General features: G+C 39.0%; 1 protein-coding gene across 2 annotated transcripts in view; it reads right to left on the reverse strand.

Annotated features, from left to right (window-relative positions):
• Positions 1-20,683, reverse strand: part of sema3b (sema domain, immunoglobulin domain (Ig), short basic domain, secreted, (semaphorin) 3B) — a 93,638-nt gene that overhangs the window by 70,340 nt on the left and 2,615 nt on the right. Inside the window, exon 2 of one of the 2 annotated variants that reach the window (XM_080898118.1) lies at positions 16,988-17,080. The gene's annotated coding sequence lies outside the window, so the exon portion shown is untranslated. Of the gene's footprint in view, positions 1-261; positions 763-16,987; positions 17,081-20,683 lie in introns of those variants that run through there. The other variant, XM_080898117.1, reaches the window with a different exon arrangement.

Raw genomic sequence — 20,683 nt, forward strand, 5'->3', positions numbered from 1 at the left:
ACCTACACAGGGCATTCCCCAGCTTCAGTACTTAACAGTAGTTTAAAGTATCTTTTAGCTATTACTTATTAATTCATTTTTAAAAATGAATAAAAAATAGCAGTACAATAAAAACAATAATCCCACCTATATCAGATTATCATTAAATCAGAGTCTCTAGAGTAAATACTTTACTTGTAGTCATATAAACAGTGACTCTGTCTAAAGGACAAAGGGAGATGCTTCAGTTTCAGGGATTGTGCCATTTCATGAAATCCTCACCTTCATCAGCAGCTTCCTCTGGCTGTGTCCCGTTTCAGTCCTCAGTCCCTCCGAGCCACGTTCCCCTTGGCAGGTGCCATCATGGTCAGATAGTCCACAGGAAATAGCTAATTTAAAATTTTTGTTGCTGTCAGCCTTTCCTTTTTTCCTCCCTTTCTCAGTCTTGTTTCGATTTGTATCACCTCGAGAAAAGCAGCATGTGTGTGTGATAGTGTGTGTGTGTGAGCTCACAACTCCAAAGGTCCTGGAATTCCTGAGTCCTGCGCTATAGAGCGAGCGTGGCTGAGCTCCCTCTCCGTCTTTCTCTCCCTGCACTCTTTTTCTTTTTTCCTTTTCCCCGTCCGGGCAGAGAGGAGGGGAAGACAGTCAGGGGGTGGGACAGAAGACAGAAGCTGCTTTCAGCCAACTCTTTCGCTGTCTGTTCCTCTATCCCCTGCTTTCCCTTCCTCTGTTGTGTGTCTCTTTTATTTCGCCTAACTTTTGCACTCTGTCTTTTGGCGTGTTCTCTGTGACAGATACTCTTTCATTGCTCAGCAAGGCGTGAAAGCAAAGCTCTCCCTGTCACACTCACACCCTCCTCTTTCTTCTAATGCCACTCCCTCTGCCACAGTCCAGAGGTAAAGTCGCCTTTGCTCTGTCAACAAGCCACAGTGTCTTTTTCTCACCGTTGTTATCCTGCACACCTTATCCTCAAAGGTTGAGCCGGATCTTTGTGTTTGTGCGTCTAAGTGATCCTGCAAAGTTTTTGCCTGATGTAGTAGTGATAAGGATGAGGGCGAGAGGAGATAGGGGTGCACTTAAAACTTGGATTTCATTTTGGTTTGAAGTTCCCTCACGGGGGTCACACAATCTTAAACATCTCACCCATGAGTGCACTGCTCTTTTGCGAATTTGTTGCTCTTGGTCAAAGCTTTTCAATTCAACAGTGACACCTTAATAATCAAATCCTCAATCCTTGTTATGTTGTGGCTCATGTCATGATTTCAGATGATGAGATTAAATTAAAATAAACCCAAATATGCTCTCTCAGAAGGCTTTTAAAAATATTTGGTGAAATTCTGGTAATAACGAGCCCAGGCTCATTTTAAATCTCAACACGATTGTGCAAATCAGCCACCGCCATCACTTAAACCCTTGGGAATTTTTCGTTATCTCCAGTCCTCGCTGTCTAACACTTATGGAAGATGCACACGTCGGTGTTGTCTAATCGCTAAATTGTTAGTGGAAAGAATCTCAGGGGCACAATGATAAATATAGAGGAGGAAGAGAAACTAAGTAATACTCTTTTTTTTGTTAACCATTGAGTCTACACTTAAAGTTAATGATGTACTTATACAACAACCGCACTCCTCACTAAAGCCCTGTTTTAATATTTATATCAAGGTAAAAACCAGAGAGGAAAGAGAAAGGGAAAACATCCTGAGTGGAAACCTACATCTCATGGGACATACTGACAAAAAAACATGGACTAATTCACTGTATTTATAATCAGGCTCCAGACAGTTGGATGCAGCATGGTATCTGTGTGTGTGTGTGTGTGTGTGTGTGTGTGTGTGTGTGTGTGTGTGTGTGTGTGTGTGTGTGTGTGTGTGTACGTCTGTATTAGTTATGTAGACACTGGCAATATGGGCATTCCCACTTACACCTGGAGACACAAGCCCACACATAAAGTATGCACACAAATACACACTCTCATTAACACACACACACAAACACCTGCTGATGGTACATTCATCTACGCACAACTGCATGCAAACAACCTCACACAACACACACACAAACACGCTGTGCAGTCTGTCTGGCGTCTAGCTGGCACCATTCGGACAGCCATCTCTAGAGGCTGCTTACATAGCCAATCACAACTGCCAGTCAGCAGCTTTCATTATCACACACATGTAATACACACATGGCAGGTCCTTAGAGAGTCCACACTGGGGGAACAAGTGTGTATACACATGTTTTTGTGGGTACTCAAATGCAAATCTGCAAATCAGTTTGTCGAATAAAACGAAACAAATTAGACAACAAAACACAACCGAGTGTGATGTGATAATGAGGCAATGCAATCACAGAAAACTGACAAATGCTAAAGATTATAATGATGTGGTATCAACAGATGTGCCCCCATTAGCTGATGCTGATTTTGTCTTTCTACTGTAATCAGTTTTAATGCAGCTGCGCTGAGTTTAACTAAGTGTTTCTACTTTTTAGACAGAAACCAGCAGCCTGGACAACAGTTCATTTTATACATTAAATCTTAAACACCAGCCAGCATTTCATCATTACCTTTATAGGATTAGCAAAGACTTGTTTGTTTTCAGGTAAGTACATCGCTTGATTAACAGATTCAGTTCGTCACATTTAATAAAAACATTTACTTGGACTACAGGATGAACTAATTAACCCTGTAAAGGCTGACCCATTAAATAATTTATAGAAATTCTTTTGGTGTATATTTATAATTTGCATTTACGATTTTGAATTTCTTTCATATAATTTTGTCGTTGCTACATTCTGTATTTTTTTTTTTTTTTTAGTTTATTGCGTAGAAATGGATTGTACAATTTATTTCGGGTTTTCAGAGAAAAACATATCACAGTGATGTCTCAAAAACTGACATAAACTCCTGTATCAAATATGATACATTTGGCATTATAGGGTTAAAACCTGCTAGTCAAAGATCACTGTTGCCTCATAATTCAATCAGTCATAATCTAATGACAAAATCTTGCAAAAATAAATAAATAAATAGTAAATTAGATCAAATGAAGAAAATTTAGATGAGCGAAGATATTTTGCTGAGGGTTTCATGAGGGTTGAAGGTCAGTGTCACTGTGGGGCAAATGTTGACCTCATTTCTTTGAAAGTACACAATATTAAACTCCTTTAAAATGTTTACAACATGTGCTTTATGAGGCCAGAAAGATATTGATGTAAAGATTTGGGCAGGAATTTTTGTTAACCATGTTTCACTTCAAGTTTTTGTTTGTTTGTTTGTTTCTTGTCTTTTCATCCTTGTTAGTTTGCAGTTTCCCTTGAAAACGGATCATACAAAACTCAAGTGAAATTTTGATTTAAAGAACAATTATAACTGTGCCATTTATAATTTTGTGTAGATATTTCAAAACATGTTTGCTATTGTGCAATGAACTAATAGCATGTACAAAACTGTAACTGTTTCTCCTCATGCACACCCGAGGTTTGAGTCCACTTGGTTCTGCAATAAAATAATCTTGTTTATGTCATTCGGTAAGACAGCAGATGGTCTGTACTCTCAACAAAGGATGAAACCTGCCCTGGTAATTGTTCCTTTCTATATCAAAACTATAAAAAATATCTCACAATTAATGGTGTTTAACAAATAAATGTACCCATAAGATAGATGACTGAAAATATAGTGCAAATACACAGTAACAATTCTCCCTGCTAAGTTACAGTAAAGATCTGGTAGCGTTTTACTGTGATTTTACAGTGTGCCTACTGTAAACTACAGTAGCATTATCTTCATGTGTAAACAGCACAGTACTATATATTGTGCCATTTATGAATAAAAGCTGTACAAAATAATGCTGTCTGCTGTTTAGTGGGATTATAGTCATGCTGTTATTTGATTGTTACTACAATAATCTGCGTCTCCTCACCTATGGAGCATGAATTCAGTGTCTGACCCTGAAGATGAACACTAGCCAGACTTAACTAATCACTACAGCAGTGTCAGTCATGTTGGACTGTTCCTAGCTAAAGCTTTGCACTGTTTGGGATCTGACTGGAAATCACATCACACTGACAGAACAACCAAGGTTTAAGCACATCAAAAAGTTTAATATTTACATAACCATAAAAATGTACATTTGCCAGAGAAATGATACAGTATTGCACCAAAGACATTAGCTTTTACAGCAACTTACTGTTTTCAATAACAATTAATTAGCAGCATTTTTCTTGCTGGCATTTTTAACCTCTTTTTGGATTTCTTTAATTCCCTGCTTCCTTTCCTTTCTTTTGATCATACCAGCAGCTGCATGTTTTTGAGTTCTACATTAATTGATATAGGATGTCAGACATCATCAATACCACCACAACAGAGTCCCCCATATTTTTTTTCCACTGCAACAAAAGATACACAAACAGACACACACACACTGAAGATCAGCTCTCCCGCTCATCTTTTCCCTCTTCTAGCTCAAATCATTTGTTTGCTTGGATCATTAGTTTTTGCCGGTGCCTTTTGAAATTTGTGGCTTATAATTTATTTATCAGTTATTGATTCCTTCTACAGCAGCCCACTCTCGCGCACATATCAGCTTCAGCCCCTTTCTCCCCTGCCAAGCCTTTTCTTTCATACAGAAACAGATGTGCAAAGTAAAGCGAATTCTCCTGTGTCTTTGTGTTTCTGTCTCTTACTCTTTCATTCTCTCGTTCTCAGACTCACACACAGACTCGTGCTTGACCCTTTCCTTGGTCACAGCTAACGTTTACTCAGAGAAGATTGTGGTTTTTCTTTAGGTTTCTCCTGCCTTTATCTAAAATTGCTTTCTCCATTCCAATCTTCTCACCTTTGGCTCTCATTCACCCTACCCTTTTTTGCCCTCCTTCTTCCTCCTTACCATTTACGTTCATATTTTGACTTCACCTGCCTCCTCTCTAGCTCCCCTTCTCCCACTGCTTCCCACTACCTCCCTAATCCCCCCCTCTGCCTCCACTTGTTTGGTTCATTTACTCCTCTATCAATCTATCCTCAGTCCTATTTTTCACTGCTACACACCTCCAAGCCAATATTTACTCTTTACAGAATTTTCCAAAATGCTGAAAATTTACGTTTCCCTCATTTGCACCGTTCCCTCCCTTTTCTACCCTCTCTTTCTCTTACCCCCCACCAAAGGTTGCCCTTGCACCATTCCCTCCCTCCCTTCCTCTATCCCTCAGTCTCTATTCTCTGTCTGTTCAAGGCCTGTTTTAACGAAGTCAGTCTCCTCCCAGGTCAGCCCTTTGTCAATACTGACGTCTGGCCTGCAGAACAGAGACAAACATGCACACTGAGACTCATGTGTGCTCAAACACACGGACGCATGCATTTATAAACATGCGCCGGAAAGTACACATGGCTCTCTATAAAGGTCTCAGCCTCCTGTGTCTTTTGTCATGTCCTCTAATCGCTGGGTTTAGTTTTTAATACTCGCTTTCAATTAGACTGGAGGGAGGGGAGCAGCATTGACAATTGAAATTCACCAAAGAAATGTACATTTAGAGAAGCATCTCAAGATTAACTGCAATTCAATATGAATACATACTCTTCATTGTTATTAAAACCAGCCCATATAACCGTGTCTTGAATCTGAAGTTTATATTTGATTTTATTGAAAGGTACTGATATTGCCTGTGTGATGCACTGTCAGCCTGTGCAGGCTGTAGCATGTTTCTAGCCCAGTCACAGATCAGATAGTCCACAGCCTCCTGTGACCCTGAATTGTACGTGTATCTATGGATAGATGATATTGTGAATCGATCATCTTTGTGACACTTTATTCAAACAAATAAAAAATAAAATTGACAAAAGCAAAAAAAGTGCTTTTTAATTCTTCAAATTAAAATTAAAAGAAACTGGAATATAAAAAAAAACAAATGCAGTGACTTCATGACAACGACTGAAAAAAGGAAATAGATTCTAATCCTAAAACCAATTAAAGTTGAAGGTTTAAGTCTGAGACTACTGAAGAGTGAAAAAATTCTTCCAATGTGAATAATTAGAATTCATTCTTAGGGAAATACAGGAAATACAGAAAGCTGGTCTAACAAATAAGTGAATTCCAGTGTAATTTTAATTCTTAAAACCTGTCACAATGTTTAAAATAATTCTGGCAATGAGAAAGAATATAGCACATACGTAACAGAACATGAACAAACTGTTTTAATGCAATTCATTAATGGACCTTTGCTTTTTTGTTTAAGTTTGTCTCTCTTTTCTCTTCTTTTTCTGCCCCGTTCTCCCAAAGCAGCACTCTTGCCCAAATAAATATTTCACATCCAAAAGTTAAAAAGGCCTGTTACTTTACACTTCAAAGACCCCAATGTATGTATCCCTCCTACACACACACACATACACACACTAAATACTGACCAGGCAGAGGTGAAGGCAGATACACACACCCCATTAATGATTCATGTCATGAGGATGAGAAGAGCTGATAGATTCTGCTCTCCAAAAAACTCCTGTAGCTCCATACTTAGCCAAAAGATATCTCAGAGGGTCTCATATATATATTTATGTATATCTAACATGAGACCGTGCATCATCAAAATATTAACCATCACATCTAATGGCTGGATTACATTTGATAGGCGAGGAGCATAAAATTTTAATTTCTTTAACCAAATTTAAAAATAGATCATAGAAGGCTTTTACAGTAGTTGAATCAACATGTGTAAATGGAAATACATTTTTTAGATTATTAAGAAAAATAAAGTAACTGACTATATTTAGGACTGAGGAAAATAGAAGTTATATTATAAAAGTTCAGGATGTACTTCTTTTTTACACGGTATACTTATATAAAACTCATCTTGACACCAGCAGACACTAAGATTGACCATATTTATAACTTCAGTGATTCTTTTCTTAGGGTGAGGTGAGGTGTTGTGTGGTATATATTAGAGATGGCACGATACCACTTTTTTATGTCCGATACCGATACCGATATCATAACTTTGGATATCTGCCGATACCGATATGAATCCGATATAGTGTTTTTTAATCAACAAAACTGTTTTTTAAATATCTTGCTGCATTTTGTATAAGTTCATACTCAAGTTTAAAACAACAACTACACTAAAGCTATTCTGTTATACCTGTATGCAAAAAAAAATATTTCATAGTTCAGCAATACTGATCAATCTAATAAACTTAAACCTACACCATCCTCCCTATTCTGGTATTTTAAAGAGTACTTAGCATAAATATTAAGCAACCTAACTATAGCTTACTAGGGTATATATATATATATTAGACTTAATAGTTACTATATACAGTAATGGACTTCTATTCATTTTGCATCAAATTAAAACTTTGGCTGTCAGATAATTATTTATTAAAAGCTAGACATTTTAAATGAGAATAAGAAAGAAAAGTATGTCTTTGTGCCCCCTTTTCCCTGTTAATGCCCTATCGGCCCCCCTGGCTAAACTTTGCTAGATCCGCCCCTGCACAGTTACCAGCCGTCAGCTACGTAGAAAAAGATCCTCAAGTAGAAAGTAATATTAAATAAATTCTAAAAACAGCTTATCGAGCTTAAACGTTCTGCTGTTGTTCAGCCGCTGGTTTTCTCTTTCTGGTGCAAAGTGGGCCAAAAGCAAACTAGAGACATGGACTCGCGACAGAAAAGCCGATCAGCTGATCGTTAAGCAGTTTCATGATTGAAGTAGCAGCAGGAGAGGCAGTCGTTTGTTAAGCTTAACGCAGGAATGCTTTACAAACATTCAGAGATGGACTTACACACTTGCTTTACTTCTCTCGGGATAACTTTGTCGGAGATGAAATGCTGGGTTGCTAGCGAAGCTCCAAATGCTATCCAGACCACCGACAGGTCCCGCATGCCACAGCCGCTCTATCACATGATGCATACTGCTCCGACGTGCTAACGTTCTGAGGTGAGTTACGGCGTGTTGCAAGTTTTGTGAGGTGCTTTCGTGATATTTAATGGATCGGATTACATTTTTTATTTTTCTCCGATATCCGATCCAGTAATTTAGGTCAGTATCGGACCGATACCGATACGTAATATCGGATCGGTCCATCTCTAGTATATATACACACACACGCAATTAGCTATTAATGTGAGCCAAACAACAGCTAAATGATAACATTAGCACGCTAACATGCTTAAAATGCAAAATCAATACCATAACGTTACTGCTGTTCCCCATCTGAGTTTGCATGTTAGCACCAGTGATGGGAATAACGGCGTTACTAATGGCGTTACTTTTTTCAGTAACGAGTAATCTAACTAATTACTATTCCTATCGTTACAACGCCGTTACAGTTACTAACAAGAAAACGCGGTCCGTTACTATTTTGCTACAAACAGACGGTTGAAGCTGTGTTCAGCTTATATCAGTTGCACGGAAGTAGCTGTCAGTAATCTGAACGCTACAGTTTTAAGCAGCTGGACGCGCTCCCACGGACGGTAATCACGATCACTTTCTAGCACAACACCTGGGCAAAACAATCGCATGAGTGCTGCTGTTTGACTGAGGAAGAATAAAGTAGTTGTGGTAAGCCAGTCACATGACCACTTAAAGAAAAAGCAACAAGGTGATATATACCAGTTTTTAAATTGTGTTGATAGGCCACGTAAAACCAGAGTCATGATAAACAATATATAGTTTTGTCATGTTTACTGTCTAAGGACAGCGCTAGCAAGCACTCTCTGCTTATGAGCAAAGAACCAAAAAATAACGGGGTTTAGGTTTTAAAACATAACTTTTTTTAGGAGTGACGGAGAGAGAGAGAGAGAGAGAGAGAGAGAGAGAGAGCAGAAAAGGAGAGAGAGAGTTTTGAGATGTGAGAGATTTGTGACGTTTAGCATGTTTGGGGTGTGTAGTTAATGTGTTGTCTTGTGTAGTTAGTGTGTAGTGTTGTGGATAGTTTTGTGTTGTGTGTCAGAACAATGAGGCAACTGCTGTCTCCAGGTAGAAAAAGGAGTGATACACCTGCTGCTGTCAGACCTGCAGGTATCAGCCTGTGATGTTCTCCTTTATAGTGGACAGAAATTCTTTTTTTGGAGTGGCACAAATAATTTGTGTGGCATCTTATTTAATGCAGAACAGCTGATTGTTCTGTAAATAGTTTGAAATGGTTATTTAAAAAATCAAGGTAAAAGGTTAATGGATGCAAATAACTTTGTTGTTTGCAAAACTTGTGCATTTTAAAATTGACAATTTATATTTGCATTTAAAGTTATGAAATGTGATTCATTAAACGTGTTTGTGGTTGTTACAGTAAAACATATAACTTTTTCTACTCTGATTCAATGTTTTTTGTCTGATTTTAGATCAATTGTGTTAATACAGTATGTCAAAATGAAAACATAACTGTAAATTTAGACACGTGAGGTTGTGCTGAAAAGAATGACACCAAAAAAGGCAAAGTAAATAGTTTTTAAAGGTGAAATGTGGAGGGAAAATCAAAAGTAGTGAAAAATGGCCAATTATACCCTGGACCCCAGAGAGTTAAACGTTTTTTTAATGTAACGCAATAGTTACTTTTGAAGTAATTAATTACTTTTAGAATACTGTAACTCAGTTACTAACTCAGTTACTTTGAAAAAGTAACTAGTAACTATAATTAATTACTTTTTCAAAGTAACTTGTCCACCACTGGTTATAACCAGGGTGATGTCACATGTTTGGTATGTTTCATGAAGCAAAGCACTGAACAAACTGAAATAAATAAATTCATAACTTGATGAGGATCTACATGGACCATTATAGTATCACCAGGTTCATGAGTAACAATCAGTTAAAGAGTTAGTAACATATCTAGATGATGACAAGCGATATAGAAGTATGAATCGATCATATCAGCAGAGTAAAAAGAAAATATTCAGACGCAGTGTCATGTTAATTTTATCTGACAGTAAACTGGCCTTCAGTTTCTTACAGAAGAGTTGTTTTCTTGCCATTGAAGACTTGAACAATCAGTCATTTCAGCAACAGCTGCAATTGTTTTCATATGGTGGCTTTTAAACCTCTCTAACCGTTTATTTTCAGAGGATTTGTGGCCTTTTTTTATGTCTTCTCTGAAGAGGCCAGGGTGTTTTTAAAGAACGCAAGGAAAAAACACTGAGAACACTGAGGTATTCTCCTGTAATCTGTAAGTGTACATTATAAAATAGCTCTTGATGAGTGTGTGTGTGTGTCTGTGTGTGCGTTCTCACACATATCAAGCAGGTGCATCTGCAGTGCTTAACAACAGTCGACCAGCCGTCTGTCAGAGCCTTTGTAGGCAGATAGAATGAACCAGAACGCACTGGTGTGTTAGACCCATCAAAGTCTGCTAACAGTGGACCTAAAAATCATTTTACTGCTCTGGAGAGCACACAGCAGCTTTGATGGGAAAACCACCTGACCGCTGCACTGCATGTGTGTGTGTGTGAGTATTGCAGGCCTCCGTATGAGTGACAGGTGGCCAACAGGAAAGTATGCGCATGGTTAGACATATGGAAATTGTATTTTTTTTTTTTTTTGGGGGGGGGGGGGGGGGGGGGGGGGGGGTAGACTGCATGCTTGTATGATGTTGATGTAAACCTTCGTGTATGTGTGTGTGTTGCTGTGTGTGGTACTGTTGTCCTGCAGTCTGTGTAATTGCTTGGCTGGGAAACCCTTGACTTTTTGACATTTGAGCCCACAGATTTCTCTCTCTCTCTCTCTCTCTCTGAGCTCTGAAAGAGTGAGTCGTGAAAGAGAAATGTACAGAACAAAGAGACAGAAGAAGAAGCTGGGAAAAATTAAAATGGGAGGATGATAAGAAGAAAAAGAGAGGACAAAGTGTTCCCTGTGCTCCCTTATGAATTCCAGAGTTCTGGGCGATTCTCCCAGGATTGGGGGTCAACCAAGTTACCAGAACCGAGAGCCAGGACAGGACTGAATGACAATGAAGCTTAGGGGAAAATACACACTGCCAGAGCACATTAGGTCCAAAGCGCCAGAGCTGAGACAATATTTTGAGGTGAATGGCTTTGGAATGCGGTGGCACAGTCCCATGAACGGAGGAGCTCCCATAAACAGGAGGAGCAGACAGGTGAAAGATATATGGAAAAAGGAGAAGGGAAAAAAAAACAAATGCTTGTGAGCTTCATCAATTTCAGAAGAATGCATTACTGCTGCACAAAATCAGAAAAAAGATTCACATCAAATGTGCCAGCCTCATTTTATTTCTAACCCTCTCATTGTGCCTTTGTCCAGACCTTTAAGTAATGACAGGAATTCAGAATTGTCCAAAGGTAAACACACTTGACTGATCATTCTTCATTCCCGCCATAGTTCACTGCACAGGGCCCCTTTAATTAGATAAACTGCCTGTCCAAGCAGTGAAATTGGTAGCTACTGTATCTAAACGTCAACCTCCCCCCCCCCCCCCCCCCCCAGTCACCAGCTCCTCTCCTCTTGCTTTCTCATTTTTCTTTATTGGTACTCTGTCAAGTTTTCTGTGCAGTGTGTAGTCTAACACCTCATTTCTTACACGTTACCCTCTTCAGGAAAGTCTCTCAGGGATCAACAGAGTTTAAGTTTAGCTTAAATCATGCAATAATTACAGTGGCAAAGAAAAAAAGACAGGTAATGGTATTATACGTAGAATTACACAGGGAGGAGGTCACGGTTGATGGATGGTTGAACATAAAAATAAACTCCAACACAGGACATCACTGTTCATTTTCTGTTTACTGGAATCATTTACCACAATCATTGTCCAATGTAACACTATATGTACTGTTTTGTTTTTTTTTTAAATGTACCAACTATAACTGACCCACATATATAATCACTCCTCTCTTAGCGAGTTCTGCTTTGGTTATCTGACTTTTCCAGCTCTGTTAAACTGGTTGGCTCTTTCCATCACGGTACACCTCTTTATCTCTACCACTCCTATCCATCCATCACTGGCGCCATCTTTTTCCTTCCACTACTGACTACTTGCCTTCCTTAGACCATCTGTTTTCCAAAGTCCTTATTAGTGCATTTTGACTTCAAATCAAATAACGTTCTAATAATTTCAGAAGAAAATTTGCTTCTATTTTTCTCTAAATATTTCTTTTTTGAACTTTTGTTTTCCCAGACCCATTGTCTTAAGTCTTTCATTAATTATACATGTATTTTACAGGCTGAAAAGTTCTTTTCATTTGAACGCTGTTTTTATTTTTAACTACAAATAAGTAAAAGATGCGGAATGTGTTTTACAGACACATGATGTCCATACTCAGCAAGGAGCTTTTTCTTTTTTTTTTAATTTACGTGGTTTGTGCTACTCTGACGCTTTTTTTAAATCAAATGAGACATCTGTGAGTAAAACTCTTCATTTTGTCACTTTGCACATGGATAATTGTACTTGTCTTGTAGAGACAAATATTACACGGCAGTATTTGCAGCCCTCTTTTGCACACCTTAATTTTGTGCTGGTTTTTTTTACATTTAACTTCCTTCTTTCCTTCTACCTCCAAGTAGGACACTGACCTTACTGGCAGTGCAACATGATCCTAAGGCAGTCTTTCCTAAGGCCTTTTTTCTTTCCTTTCTTCTTGTAGCCTTGAGTTGCTTTCCTCTCCTGATCTCTTTGATTTGCTCATACATCGTGAGTGAGATAGAAATCAACGAAACTCAATATTAAGTGAGAGTCAGAGGGAGGAAGAGCATACGAGCATATCATCCAAACTTTCTTTTGATGCTCGGGGTTTACAGCTCTCTATGCAGCTATGACCTTTTCAGTAACACAGTTACCAGTATTCAAACTGTAAGTAACCTTCTTTCATTGTAATGACAAATCCCACAGCCATGTACAACATTTCTACACCTACATGTATTAAAAAAACAAGATAAAACAAGACAATTTAGCTATTTGGGTGTGAAAAGTCTGTTTTGTATGCAAGAGTCATACCTTTTCTATCAAACTGAACCCATGGTTGCGTGTCGCTTGGCCACCAGATTGGTCCCAAATTTAAGCAAAGACACATCTGCATCTATAAAAATGTTTCAGCACTTCTTTCAATGAAAATTGATACCATGTGGCACCAATTTCCAAATGTGTAGAGGGTTAACGGTTAAAAAAAAAAACCTCATTCATCCCTGCACATAAATTTCTGTGAAAATTGGTCACAATCGCCATTAAAGCTGCAAGCGGCGATGAATGGGTCTTTGTAAGGTGGAGCATGCCACTGCGCACCACACTTCCGTGGAGCAGCAATTATAAGACCTGAACTCTTATGGGAAGGTGGACTAATGAGTTACATACCACTACTTGCATCTACAATATGTTAAATGCTCAGTATGTGATGTTGCCATGTGAACCCCATGTAAATCATATGATGTGAATGTGCAGATGCATGAGAAATCACACTATGCATTTAAGTTATAACACCTTCCTGTTTTATGATAAAAGACAGTTTTTATACAGCAACAGATTTCAATAAAACTGATGGTGAAAGTGAAAGCCTGAAGTTTGGAAATCACACAGTTGCAGCCAGTACTTGTAAACCAGCACATGTGCAAGACCTATAACCTATAATTCTTCATCACTTCTGACAAAAACATTTCTTGACCTCTGAAATGCACAAACAGTAAAACTGTATGTGTGTGTACGTTTCTTGTTGAGGAGTGCTGCTATTAGTTTCCATATCACTGCTTCCTGTGTAAGGTCTCTTTGACCTTTTCAGAGGCCAAGTGCCCAAGTCTTTCTTTATGTGTGTGTGTGTGTGTGTGTGTGTGTGCGTGCGTGCGTGCGTGCGTGCGTGCGTGCGTGCGTGCGTGCGTGCGTGTGTGTGCTGTACCCACAGTGTCACAGCATACCTCTGTTAGGACAGGACAAAGAGATAAGTCTGGCGCTCACAGACTAAATACACTCGTCTACTCTGTGGGAAACAAGTGTGTGTGTGTGTGTGTGTGTGTGTGTGTGTGTGTGTGTGTGTGTGTGTTTGATTTTATGCCAATGTTGTTTTGTTTTTTTCAACAAAGTGTATTTATGGGTTTGATCATTGAATGTCCTCACACACATACTTGTCATCTCTACTTTCTTTGTGTGTCACATTCTTTAAGAGCGATTGTCTGGATGTGTGTTAATATGTGTATGTTCTTCAGTTTAACTCAAGGACGCTTAAATGCTGATAAGTTGCATGGCACAACAGACGCACATGTAGGAACCATGGGAGCAGTCAGCCAAGATGTCTCACACGCTAACAGATAAACATACCTATATATACACATACACTCGCACACACACAGAAACTGACTCCTATTATTGTTATAAAATAGGCCGCTACTGGAAACTGAAGACAAATGAACATGATGTGGAAGATGAGGTGCAACAGCAATAAACAGTAGAAAGCAGTTAATGTCTGAATACACACCACAAACACACACATTAGGTGACATTCTCCTTTTCCCTTCCCTCTCTGTTAATTCACTCTCCTCTCTGTCTCTGTCCTGTCCTTGTCTTTTATGTTTCCCTCTGTTCTGTCTTCTCTCATACCACTTTCTCCGTCACTTTCTCTCTCACTCTCCTGTCCTTGGCTCTCATCCCTTGATCCCTGTTCTGTCTGCTCCTATTATCATCCGTAGCTTTTTTCCTTTTTTTGTATCTGTGTGCCTTTCCTGCTTTATCTCCAGATACAACTGCCATCCTCTAAGAGGCTTCACCGCACTGTGTGCTGATTTATTACAGGAACAAAGGTTTGTGTAGATGTATGCGTGACTGTGGAAAAATCTTTGGGTTTCATTCATTTAATAAAATAAATAAATAGCGAGAAATAGGTGTTGGAGGAGAAAACACAAGGCACACAGCAGAAATGAGACAGAACAGTTTCATTAAACTGAAAGACTTCACTAAAAGATTAAAGGAAAAATCTTTGTTATCAGGAAGGTTAAGATCTTGAGTACACACCCCATAAATCTAAAATGTTTTTGTATTTTATGTTCAGTGTATTAATATTCACAACTGGATGTTTAATTTTTTCTCTTCATTTTCTCTGACTGCCATGCCCATCCTTACAGTTACACGAGCTTAACTAAACCTAACTAAATTAACAAGATTGGGGCTCACTTAAGTTTGACTTGTTAAATGTTCTGCATATGTGTTAAAGCTTTTAAAGCTTTAAAAACTGAATTACATTGTTCACAAAATAACAAAAAACATTTAATTTAATTTAATTCAATTTAAATTGAATTAAATTAAATGGTTTAAGCTCGAACAGTCAGGTAGATGTACATTAGGTGTCTATTCTTCACATGCAGGATTTCCTTCTATCTAAATTTTCTAATCTGACTGTTTTTTTGTTTTGTTTTTTAAAGTAACATTTTTTCAGCTTCTCCCTTATTCACAGACTTCACCACACAGGTGGCATGTTTTACTTGGCAGGTTTTTTTTTATTTTGAACATGACCACAGTTTTTTTTTTTAAACTATGTTAAGTAAATAAATCAATCATTTGGATTTAGCACGTCACCAGAAATAGCAGATCAATTTTGGAAAAATGGAAAAGTACCTAGTTCCACCCTCTCAGCTGTGAAGGTTTTTTGCTTTTCTTTATTTTAGCAACAAACTAACATTTTACTTTTTTTTGGTCCTTTTGTTTCTTTCATTGAATATTTTGTTTGTCATTTTCCTCAGTAATGAAAACAATATTTAATGCTTGGCTTTGAAATTGAAGGACAGACAAGTTAAAGTGATTTGTTGAACAATTTTGACAGAAGATATATGGAAGACAGTGAAAGACAGGAAAACAAAATATGGAAAATAGAGGGAATATCCTTTAATAGGATACATACAAAGGCTACATACATGCCAAGCTATAAATAAATAAAGAATAAACACGGATTCACACAATCCTTAAAACAAATGAACTAAAAACAACAACAGAAAGGCAGCTGGATGAAGGGATTGAATGGGAGCGCTGGGGGGAAAGGAAGAAGGTACAGTAAATGCTGGGTGGGAGTGTGAGGAGATAGCAGCAAGGGTAGGCTGAATGGGTTTTAGGGAGGATGGGAGAATATGAATGTGTGCAAAGGGGATAAGAAAGTGACCCAAAGGGGAAGAATGGATGCCAGATGGATCAGCTGAGCGATTGGGACAGAAAGCGATAGAGAACAGGGAGACGATAGAGGAGAGACAAATAGATGCAAAGGTACCGGGGATGGGTATCGACACTGGTGAAGACTGTGAACTTGTGCCAGACATGATTAAAGTCTCGGCCAAAAACCCTTAAGCATGGGTAAAACTCTTTGCTGAAGTCTGTGCGCTAAAGGGATGAGTGGGTGGGTTAGCAGGATAAAGAGTAAAAAGAGAGAAGACGAGCAAGAAGGTGAGAATCCTCTCGGGGGGCAAAATAGGCTTATGTAAGGCCGAGAGACATACGAGAGTCATCACTATTTACTTCTGTTTAAATGCACATGTACACACATGCAGACCCACTGACACACCGGCCAACGTCCCAGACATTTCCCCTAAGTATATGAACACAATGACACATTCAGACAAAGGCCAGGGTCTGAGGAATGCACTCTTTGTGAACAGAAATGCTGATACAGAGAGACAGACAAGAACTAGAATATAAATCCACAGCAAGATAATAAGAGGGATAATGCGATAATAACAAGGGAACAAGAAGTCCATGGAGATTAACATTAAAATGCAGCCTTTGGTCAGGAATTTGGTGCTCCATCAGATAACTGGCTGAAGATAAAGATATTCAAAGGCCAGAAAATGTTGAATAATACATGTGAAGGTTAACAACTCGGTCGTGTAGAAGAAGAAGGTATACCACTGTTGTTAGGAGGAAACATAAAGTCTTTTTAAAGAATTTCTGCAACACCGCTGATATCACTCCACAAAGTGGTCAGCCAAAAACCAGAGCATATTGGTATTATATGCCCTGGGTATTAGTTATATACTAGTTATTTATTTTTGACTAGGATTTGAAGTAAAAAAAAAATGGCTTCCTTGTTTAAATTCTTACTAATGGTCCTACCTGATTTCCTCACAGGCACAGCCGATTTGACGGGGGAAACAGAGCTGTTGTTAAATCGTTAATCCCGTCGTAAACTGGCACACCTGCAGAAGCCTTAGCGAGAGAGAAAGAAAAGAGCCAGAGAAAGGGAAAAAGAGAAAAAAAATGCGGGTGTAGCTGTTAAGACCAGGTCTTAATGATGGGCTTTGAATCCTGCAAAATCCCACAAAAATTCACCAGATTGCAGCAACTAAATCTCTAGCACAGTCCTCATCTGCGCCATAGATTTCGTTATGCCTGCAGTCTAACTACATGCGTAAAGTTTCGGCGACGGTTCAAAAGCACAAATTTTGTTTGACAGTTTTTAAGGAACACATATTTGATTTAACAGAATTTGACTGAAACTGTTTATTTAGTTAAAAGGCAGCTATACAACAAAATATACAAGCCAGCGAGCACTGCGACGTTCCAACAGAACATTTCCATCAGAGACAAACAAACACCGACATCTTTTAAACATCAAATTTCAAACACAAACACGCTGCCATCTGAACAGCAGACCCTCACAGAGCCTAAAATTAGCCACAACAGGAGTGAATGATGTCACTCCTCGTACATCAGGGAACGCTGTTCATTAGTTACTGAGCCCATGTGGAGCACTGTGAATAACATGAGAAGCTAGATGATGATTATCAGAAATGGCCATCACATCCATTCACTCACTTTCTTCATATATATATATATCCTTTTTCTCTGTCACACACTCACAGACTATATTTATCTTATCCAAAGGCTGGTAGATGGAAAGATAGCAAAGAGCAAATGCATGAAATTATAACAGAAAGAGGTTGTTGTGATGAATAGCAGTGAGCTCACCCATTTACTTTTGTGAACAGTGAAGTCACCGGTGAAACACAACTGTCAGCTGATGACAAAATAACCACGTCTCGTGGCGAATGACAAAGTAACACCCAAGATGAATTAAAGGTGTGAGCCTGTGAGGAAGGAAGTAATTATTCTGAACTGGTAATTTTGGACAATACAGTCTCTTGCTCTTGTAAACATGATGACTTACTAAAGCTACCAAACAATTTCAGTTTGATTACGAGGGAAGCCGGAGATAAGGGTCCTACGAATTTCTCATATAAATTCCCATCTCTCACATTATCCCGCATTTCGGAGTAATCTGGGCCGCGTATTAACCAGAGCCGCCCACTTCATTTGTGACCCATGAGACCATCATTTCTGCCATATGACCTCAGCAAATGGAGAAAAGAATGATTCATTTCAAGACATCCAAAGGGTCTTTCTGTCTTCTTCTATAATTCTCTCAAAGTCGCTCTTTTGCTGGTTGCATCCTGTCACGGAGAGAGAAGAGTGTGCGTCCTTGTGCATATGTGTCATATTACGCTCACCACATAAAGGTGAAAGCAGCTTTCAATTCTAAAATTGAATTCCAGATGAGAGATTTGTAACAGCTTAACAAGACCTCATAACAGCCATTTCCTTTCGGAGTTTGATGGGCCAGAAAATTTGATCTAGACCCAACCAAACACCAACACCTCCTGTATGAACCTATGTGGCAGCATACCGCTTTTAATGAGCCCTATCCAAAGGAATAATTTCCAATTAGTGTCATAATAATACTTTTTTATTATCTCAGCATGGCAAGATCATCACGTTAGTTCGATAGCCTGACTGCAGTGTCTTTTAGCAGCAATGGCAGAAAGAAAGAAAGTAAGAAATAAAGCAGTTAAACAGCTTTTGTGCAACAAAGAATTGGGTTCTCACTAATTGGCATTGCATGATATTAAACTCTGACACAAAGCCTCAGAGATAACAAACAGTGGGGGGTACCTAAAAAGTGAGAGTTCCTTCAAAGCTTAACTTCAACAATTATGTCATCGAAACCGCTTAATTAGAAGGAAAAAGCATGAATAAACCACAAATGCCATTATAACTATTCCCTGACGAAAAATTGTGTGAGGACTCCACTGTATAAGGCGTGATCTAAAACTTATGAGACTCTAGTCATAAAAATACTACAGCTTATTTAAGTTTAGACGATCTCCTCTTCAATCCTGTCTTTTAGAGCACCTCTGGGACACTTGGGTGTCCCAGACACAGTCGAGCAGCAGAGGGTTTCTGCTGTGGTGGCCTCCAGCTTGCACTGAGGTAGGTCGCAACTGAATGTAAAGTGGCAGGAAGGAGAGTTAGCACCTCCAGTTCTGATTCCGGTTCTCAGCTGGAAAAGGGTGGAGGTCCCATTTTGGATATATGATGAGTTGGTCTTCCAAGTGGAGGAATTTAAATATGTCAGAGTCTTGTTCCCAAGTGAAGAGAGAGTGGAACAGGAGACTGACAGAGGGATTGATGCACTGCTAGCTGCTATGCACATGCTGTAGTGATCTGTTATGGCATACGAGAAAGATGCAAAGCTGTTGATTTACCAGCCGATCTATGCTCCAACCCTCATCTATGGTCACAAGCTCTCAGAGGTTGGAAAGCTGTGGAAATGAGCTTCCTCCAAACGGTGTTTATATTCTCCCTTAGAAACAGAGTGGAGAGCTCAGTCACTTGGGAGGGACTGATACTGGAGCTGCTACTTCTCTACATGAAAAGGAGCCAGGAGGCATCCTGGTCAGCTGCCTGAACCACCTCAACTGGCTACTGACGTAGTTCAACAGCCAGTTCAGGCATCAGACCGGGATAGTTCCTGGATGCCTCCTAAATGAGGTGTTTTGACGATGTCCTTCCAGTAGGAGGCCCCAGGGCAGACTCAAGGCCAGCTTGTGTATCCCTGTGTCTCCATGTTATATTGTCTGCTATCATACCAGTATAAATTTTCATGTGATATAAAAAAGACATATCGGAGTTTCATTGCTTTGGTTGTTAAGTGATGATATCCCAACCCTGCTTCTGGGTCCAAGGTACTACTGGGTTCATTGAGGCAGTTGTCTTTTTAATGCGTTGTAATTCTTTGTATTGTGTTTTATTGATTATAAACAAGCCTCTAAAATTACTCAGTGGTTATTGTCTGCCTCTCTGGCTTTTTATTAGCACTATTCCCGTCCAACACTACTGCAAACCTCATTTTTCAAAAGCTTAAGGTGTACCTACAGCACATCAGTTCATAGTTTAGCAAACATCAAATATCTGAACACTGCAGGAAATAATCACTCTGAGGCTCACTAGGATTTCAATTGAGAGATGAAGCTCAGGATTACAGATTTTTTATACGCAGCAGCATACTAAAGACTCATGATGAATAGTTTGATCTGTTTCCTCTTCCTGCCATATGATTGAATTTTCTCTGCCGACTGGGGAACCTCAAATTAACTTTTATTGAGGGGAAAAAATAACACTTCATCTTCACTGTGTTAATGCTTCACTGTATATTACCACAGCTATAGCTCAGTCGGTAGCCACCAGGTAATTTTGATATGTCAGCTGGCCCAACTTCAGTAATTCTACAGATACTGCTTGTGTTTGTTTTACACCCTTATTAATGTCGAACGTGATAGCAAAGCTGTATATTTTAGCGTTTTAGAAATATTTTAGTCAGAATACAGCACATCATCTTTAGATGGAAACTAGCGAGCTAACCTCTAAGTCAGTTAAACCTTGTAAATCCTGTTTTTCAAAGATTCTTGGATGTTAAACTTTATTGAAACACCTGTGAGCACAGCCACACTGATCCTGTAATTGGAGACTAAA

The sequence above is a fragment of the Rhamphochromis sp. 'chilingali' genome, assembly GCF_963969265.1.
Source record: "Rhamphochromis sp. 'chilingali' genome assembly, chromosome: 12".
Lineage (NCBI taxonomy): Eukaryota > Metazoa > Chordata > Actinopteri > Cichliformes > Cichlidae > Rhamphochromis > Rhamphochromis sp. 'chilingali'.